Below are 8,216 nucleotides of genomic sequence, written 5' to 3'. Positions count from 1 at the left end.
CGATATAAATAGCTATCATGGTCCTGACATCCTGACGCTTACTCCAAGTTTTAGTACCTTTTTTGTACTATTTGGTACATGATATCAAAAAAAAATTACCTCGCTAAAAATCGAGAAAATATATTGAAAATAATGTGGTCAGCTATTCTGACGTCAGGTCACAGGGCCAAGTCCAGCGGCGGCATCATGGTTCCATTTTTATCACTTGTCATTATGCCCGTCACTTTCGCACTTACATCCTTGTTAGAACGGGACAGGTATGGTGACAAATGATAAAGAGCCGACCATGTTCTACTTAACAGTTATTTTTTTTACTTTGAGAGCGCACCACCGACATTCTTAGTGGTGTACGCGTATTTCTCTGTAGCTGAATGTTTGTAGATGATTATCTTATATCGATGCTTTAAAATGTTGTGGTATTCCTACAGCCATTTTAAATATCTTCTCTTTTAAACTTAAGTTTTTCATGCATTCCTGAAACGGAACAAGTCTATGATAGGATTGATGGGAGAAAATAATGCAAAAACGCGGCATTAAGCAAAATGATCATTTGTGATTCAGGGTTAATATCTATCGGGTATCACTGAACCCCAACGGATATATTTTTGCAATACAACACAAATGCACACCTCAATAGAAGAAAATAATACTGAAAAACAATAGGCCTGTCTACTCGCTAAGAAGCACTTAGGGCAGCTTGTGATGAGTCAATCTCTAAGTAATCTGCCTAGTTACCTACCTCAAAACGAGACCGCTTTTCCATACAAACGTAGTCCCTATTACGGAAAATATTTTTACAGTACATATGTTGCTACTTTACCGCACTAGTGCGAAAATTAGCATATTACGTTACTGTGTCGAACATTTAAAGAGCCATGTACTGTAAAACGTTGTACGATACATGTGCGAATAAGTAATTCGCAACTCGTGTCGATTTAAAACACTCCCTTCGGCCGTGTTTTAATTTATCGCCACTTGTTTCGAATTTCCTATTTTTCGCGCTTGTATCGTAATGTACTATTACAAAATTGGATGTAGAACGAAGGGAATATCAATATCCAGAGAGGAAAATGGGGACTATATTTGTATGGAGAACCGGTCATCCCCTTTCCTTTTAATAGTTTAATATGCTTCGGCACATGATTATTTGAGACAATATACACGCATTGTATTTCCATTACCTTAAGCAGAGAACACGGTGGCTTCGAAAGAGTCTCGGGTCATGTGGAAATAAAGCTCTTCACATAATGTTGTGTAATTCTCCTTTTTCCGAAAGTGTCCGCGAAACGTCCAAATGCACAATTGCCCAGAGTATGCAGTATTTTCTTCATCAGCTATTATGGCAGCCAGGGCCAATATTTTGATTTTATTATTTATTTCTATATCGACTTGCTTCCCATCGAACCAATTTTTTCAATATGATTGACATTTGTGACATTTGTCATGAACAGTCCGTTGCTTGGACGGCTCGGTGAGCTCGGACAGCCCGGCCCGGCCTGTCTCGCGCTCGGAGACTCAACGATAGTGTCAACGCATAGAGATACTATAATATAGAGATGATGGTCCGGTCGCCCCGGCCCTGGAACGGTCCGGCGACGGTGGCGCTCCTGAAAGTCCGTGTGACGGCTCGCTCCGGTCCGCCCCGGCCCGGTCCTGGCACTGTGTAGCGTGAGTCATCCTTAACTCCGAGTTAGTGGCTAACCCAGGACTGGTACAAGTGGCCCTAAGTCTATTAGTTAATAGTTACCTGATTTCTTTGTGTATACTGGAAATGGTACTGGCAGCACGAGAATAGGAAGATTGGAACTATCGTGGCCACCTGGAAACGATTGCACATAGTCTTTGAAGACGATACTTAAGTATAAAATATTAAATCAATATCGATACTTGTCGATTTTGCACCGGGCCAGAGAAAAATATTGAAAGATTATTGAATTCCAAACAAGTGTTTCTCATCCCTTTAAACCAGTATACACTGTACTTTACCAAGTTTAATCGGTAGCTCAACAGGCAGCACATGTGGTTTGTAGCTGTCCTCGCGATCCGATTTACCTGTAACAGCAAAGTGGTATTAAAATTGTTTATTTGTAATATATATGTGAAAGAAGGCCTGTAGAGGTTGTATTGTTCTAGTGTTGGTTAAGACTCAAGTCCTTTGAGTCTTCTGCTTTAAGACTAAACTCAATTTTTTGACGCTAGGTAGTCATTAAGTTGAAACTTGAGTCCTTATCGAGACCTAAGTCTTTTGTAACGACTTGAGCCCTTTAATGAGAAGCCTTTTAAAAGGCATTGTCTCCTCATTAAATTCATGGGTTATGTACAAAATTACAAATCATTAATCCTGTTTATGTATTTTATATAATTTTACTATGTTATAACTGAAATAAAATTATCTTGATCGATAACTTAGTTGAACATTGGCGTGTTGATTAACATTAACGTACGTGGCGCTTTTACCAGACTACGCCAAAGACTAGTAAATTATTAAAAAGTAGCAATTTTTTTTTGTACGCGTAGATAAAACCTATACAATTTTTGACAAAGTCTTTATACAAAGACTTGAGCCCTTTAAGTTGCACTTACAAAACTCATTAAAGGACTCACGACTCAGGACTTTAAACACTTGGAAGTTTTTCAATCGCAGAGTCGCGTAATAACCACTGGAGTTCTTCAAATTTGACTCGTGTTCTTACCAACTCTAGTCTGGTCCACATTTCTATACCTACTTCTCGCGTCGAACGATGGTCGGCATGACAGTTCCTTCAGAGCCCCTAGTGTAAATTTATTCGATAGCGTAACGTGACGTACTCGTTTGCGTTGTCTCATTTAATATGAGATTTAGAAACAGCGCGCCAAGCGGAACGTTTTGGAAACTCAAAATCCCACACAAAATGAGACTTAACGCAAACGCGTACGTCACGTTAAGCCATCGAATAAATTTACACTAGGGGTACTGGTCTCAACAATTGAAGATATAGGTTTTTACCGTATGTTTATTATTTAGATGTGACCTTTCTAAATAAATTATTTTGCTGAAATAAAAAAAATGTATCTTAATATTTTACGTGTCAGCTACTCAATATAAAATTGGATGTAATATATTCTGTAACACATTTTGTAATATATTCGATAATGAAATCTGATTAAACGCCAATAATAAATGATGTAGTGTCAGTCCTCTTCAGGGCTTCGGCCTTCAAACCACGCTCGTCGATTTGGTGACAATTTACAGTAAGAATAATTTCTGAAGCCCTCCATTTGCTTTCTGTAGTTGCGCTCTACCCACTTTACATCGACATTTAAAAAGTAAATACCTGTAATTATGTCAAAGTATGTGTCTCTCCTGTCCCTGTTTCTAGTTATCACTCTGTCTGTCGGTGTTCCAACGGCTCCTGTGGATAAAGAACATAATCTAAACATAACATCAATACACAAAACACACACATAACATAACCTAATCATAACCTGAGGCCCTACCGCGAATAACGAAAATTGTCGCTATTTGCCACTTTATCGCTCGAACAGGCAAGAGCGATGGAGATACAGATAAAGAAATTTCGATTTTCGATTAACCTTGTATTAACGATACCTAGACATTTTTAGATTTGACAAATGGCAAATAAAAGGTTAATAATGCCAAGGCCAGCGACCGCTACACGCAACGACAACGCACACTATTATATCTAGGAAGATGATTAATTGCATACATTATATTATAATTCTAATTTGCCTTGGTGGCATATGGCATTTTTAGGGTACCACCGTGAAAAAAAAGGTAAATAGGAAACTCTAAATATCTCGGCAACTACTTACGCTATCGATTGGAATAGTTATGAACAAGGCTATGTTTTTAATTAATAATAAATAATAATAATAATAAAATGTTTTTATTTTACCTCACAAAGGATAATTTTACAAAATAAACTTAATTTTTATTTTTACCTTTGTGAGGGACTGGAGTCTGAACTAGGTCTAAACCTGTATTACAAATCTCCAGGCCCTCACCCCGGAAATACTAGTTGAAATAATATAGTTACAGTAAAAAAGTGACTGACAATGGTAATTTATGAGGTACATAAGAGTAAAAAAGAAATAACCGGCCAAGAGCATGTCGGGCCACGCTCAGTGTAGGGTTCCGTAGTTACTCTTCCGTCACAATAAGCTAAACTGGAGCTTAAAGTATAGTAAATTGTTAACCAAGGGATGACACGGTACCTTTCACCCGAGTTAAACAAATAGGCAAATTTGCATAATCAGTACTTAATTAAAGTAAGTCTTTTTACTATGAAGGGAAAACTTTTTGCGATAACTCAAAAACAGCTAAACTGATCATGTCCGCTATAGTTTTCATTTAATGTCTTTCTTAAGCTCTACTTCCACGATTTTTTTCATATTTTTTGGACCTATGGTTCAAAAGTTAGAGGGGGGGAGGACACATTTTTTTTTTCTTTCGGAGCGATTATCTCCGAATATATTCACTTTATCAAAAAATGTTTCTTGAAAACCCCTATTACTTTTGAAAGACCTTTCCAACGATACCCCACACTCTAGGGTTTAAGCGAAAAAAAAATTCACCCCCACTTTACGTGTAGGGGAGGTACCCTAAAAAAAATGAAATTTTTAGATTTTATTGTACGACTTTGTCGGCTTTATTGATTTATATATCCATGCCAAATTTCAGCTTTCTAGCACTAATGACCACGGAGCAAAGCCTCGGACAGACAGACAGACAGACAGACAGACGGACATGGCGAAACTATAAGGGTTCCGTTTTATGCCATTTGGCTACGGAACCCTAAAAATATGAAAATAGGGTAGTGTGCATGCCTAATTTAGTTTTCAAGCCAAAGCAATTCTAAATTCAAGCCAAATTTCAAACTTTAGTTACTAAGGTCAAGTGAGGTATCATATTATGATAGGGCTTAAGTTGCACATTCTAAATTATATTTTTTCCACTCGTCGACTGTAATGGTTGAATTAAGATTTCGTATACCAAACTGTAATTGCGTACTTTTCATGTATGAACTCCCTACTCAACTATAATATTCATAAGCAAACACTGTAGTCAACTATAATGAATTTGATCAATCATATGGCGCCGCGGTCCAATGACAAAGACACCACTGCGCTACTATTTCATGAGTAATATTTATATATTATGCACTCGTCAATGTTTTTTATACTACTGAGATACTTAGTTTGCCTAATTTTCTTTAATTATAAAGGTTTTATAGTAGATAAAATATTATTATAGATCACTCAAAGAAAAAGTATTGTATACAATAGTGATATTATAGTACCGTTGCTGAGTGGCCTAATGAAGGTAAGAGCTCTCTATTATATCACGATTGTATAAAATACTATTTGAAGTGTGCCGTGTGTTTAAAGTTAAATTAAATAGTTGAAAATTTGTCGGGAGCCCTCGGTGCGTGAGTTAAATGAACTCGCACTTGACTGGTTTTTCTATATAGGTACCGCGTGGGCCCTGTAACACGAGAAAATTATGAAAACATATTGTACTCCTCAAACGGTAAAACTTAAAAAAAACCCTACTCATGAATGACCTGACCTACTTATGACCCGACTAAAAGTACAGTGACTACAAAAACTGTGACAAAAACATACCGTCAAGTGGGGTAACTGGTGGGAAAATATTAGACAAAGGAGAAAATTCCCAATTATATGAACATAAGCTGAAGCAGTGTACTTTTTACAATATTTGAATCAGGATTTACCAGTCTAAGGGCCTGTTTCACAATGTCCGAGTATTGGAATAACAAATAAATTAACTGCCAGATAAAACTTACTGTAAAACTTAGCACTTTATCTACCAGTTAAAAGAATTAATCACGAGACGTGACTATCAAGATGGAGCTTGAACTGGAAGTCAGAAAACTATCTAAAGTTGACATCAACATCTAGCCGCGCGAGCTTTTCGAACTACCCTTACTTGGTCTTGTTTATCAACTTGAACGTTTTACATACTAGAGATGTCACTAGGTCGACACTCAGCCCTAACGATAACGTAATTAAAATGTGGAAAAATCGTGAAAGTTTAAATCAGTGTTTAAAATTTGTAAGATTTTAGATTACATACCTATAGCACATAGCGCCAACAAAGCACACGATATCATGGCGCCGTCCACTGTCACTGTCAACTGTGCGCGTGCGTCGGATCAAAGAGTATAATATCATCCGAACTCGCCTACGAAATGTCTTCCAACTCGTCGACCACGTCCCACAGATGCCGCATTGTGAAGCGGTTACAGCCAGAGTCTAAGGACTGGACTTACCTTAAGAATGGTGCTAGTTGGTTGCACTCACGAACGAGAGCCAGTGCAGTTTAACTCATCAACCAATCGCATTGTGGCGTGAGACTGCACGATTGGCTCGAATTCGTGTGCGTGAAACTGCTGTACTGGCCCCAATTCTTATTGCCCGTAAGGCCTGACCTTAGATATATATATCAATGGTTACACCAGACAAACCTTTTCAACCAATTATAACTTTTTACTATCTAATGTTTGAATTTGTAAGATTTTAGACTTACCTATAGCGCATAGAGCCAACACAACACACGCTATCATGGCTCCTTCCACTGTCACTGTTAACAGTGCGTCCGACAGATCAAAGAGTATTATATCGTCCAAACCTGCTTACAACCGGCTATGGTCCTCACAATGTCTTCCAACACGTTGGCCACGTCCTATGGACGCTGCATTACAGTCGACTTTAGGCAAAAGAAGCTTGCCCGGGGGGCAGATATTAGAGATTGCCTCCATCTTTAATAACGTTAACTATATTACTAGTGTCTCTGAACTATATCCCACTGGTTAAAAAGTTAGATTTAAAAACTAAATTGTTTTTTATTTATTGAAGAGTGTTAACGTGTATTAACAATATTAACATAATAAAAAGCATATTAATAAAAGTATAATTTTAAAGTATTTTCATATATTTTTTGAACTAATAGAGGGACAAACATTATTTCGGCCTTTAGAAAGAGTTTTTTTTTTTCAAAAGTATTCACTTTACCCATAAATGTATTTAGAAACATTCAAGATATTTTTAAAGACCCGCCATTTAATGATGTGCAACTCGTTGGTGGTTTCTGATTATTAATTGTGGCCCTCTTAAAAATATATTTCTTACAATTTTGAGTACCTAATCCAGTAGCGGCTTACAAAATACACTCTATTTCAAATTTATATGCCCCATATTCAGCACTCTAAATAGTTTATACCCACCAATTTGGGTATAAACGAGTAAATACGGTTATGTTGAGTAAATATTTGTCGTGAGTATTTACTCACTACCCATCTCTATACATGCTCAGCCTATTAGGCAAGATCTGTGGATACAAACACAATTAAAATTCTAGACGACCTTTTTCCCCAAACAAATCAGCCAGACCAGTGACCTATTCTGTTCTGATCGGGTAATGCATAATTTTCTAAGCGCGAATAGACAAAGTAGGTTCATGGTCGTGACTAAGTTTTAATGTTACGAACTTAATAAGCTTTTTTCTACTCGTCGACTGCAATGGTTGAATTAAAATTTCGTATACCAAACTATATAATTGCTTACTTTTCATGTATGGGCTCCCACTCAACTATAAGATTCATTACGATACGCTGTAGTCAACTGTAAAAACAAAACCGGTCATGTGCGAGTTCGTTTATCTCGCGCACCGAGGGTTCCGTACAAACTTTCAATTTTCTCATGTAACTATATATAACCACAAAAGACTTTTGACCAGAAGTATACTATTAGCATATATGTGTATAGCGCCATCTATGGGCAAATTGGCTAACTAATTTGCGCGATCTATATGTATGTATGTTAGTTTTTCAGGGATAATTCTTTATCATGTGAATCGATTTCAATAATTTTTGTTTTATTTAAAAGGAAGTATCTTTAGTGTAATCTCATATCAATTTCAACTATAATAAACACCCACAAATGGGATGAAATTGCAAATTAAATTTAAAATGTTTTTTGTTATTAAAAAAAAAGTTATCAAGATAGAGGTCTGATTTTATTTTTCCTGTAATCTTTATGATAATTTAAGTAATAAAAATTGTAAAATGTAAAATTTTCATAATTTTTGATTCGTAAACTTCGGGTAATTTTTTCACATTTTCCTTCATTCAGTCAATTTTTTTTCACTATGAAAAAAAAATGTTTTGTAATGTTCAATTTGAGCCCTTTCAAAT

The sequence above is a fragment of the Cydia pomonella genome, chromosome 22, assembly GCF_033807575.1.
Source record: "Cydia pomonella isolate Wapato2018A chromosome 22, ilCydPomo1, whole genome shotgun sequence".
NCBI lineage: Eukaryota > Metazoa > Arthropoda > Insecta > Lepidoptera > Tortricidae > Cydia > Cydia pomonella.
The sequence above is the reverse complement of the archived record's forward strand: the minus strand, read 5'-3'. Positions refer to the sequence as shown.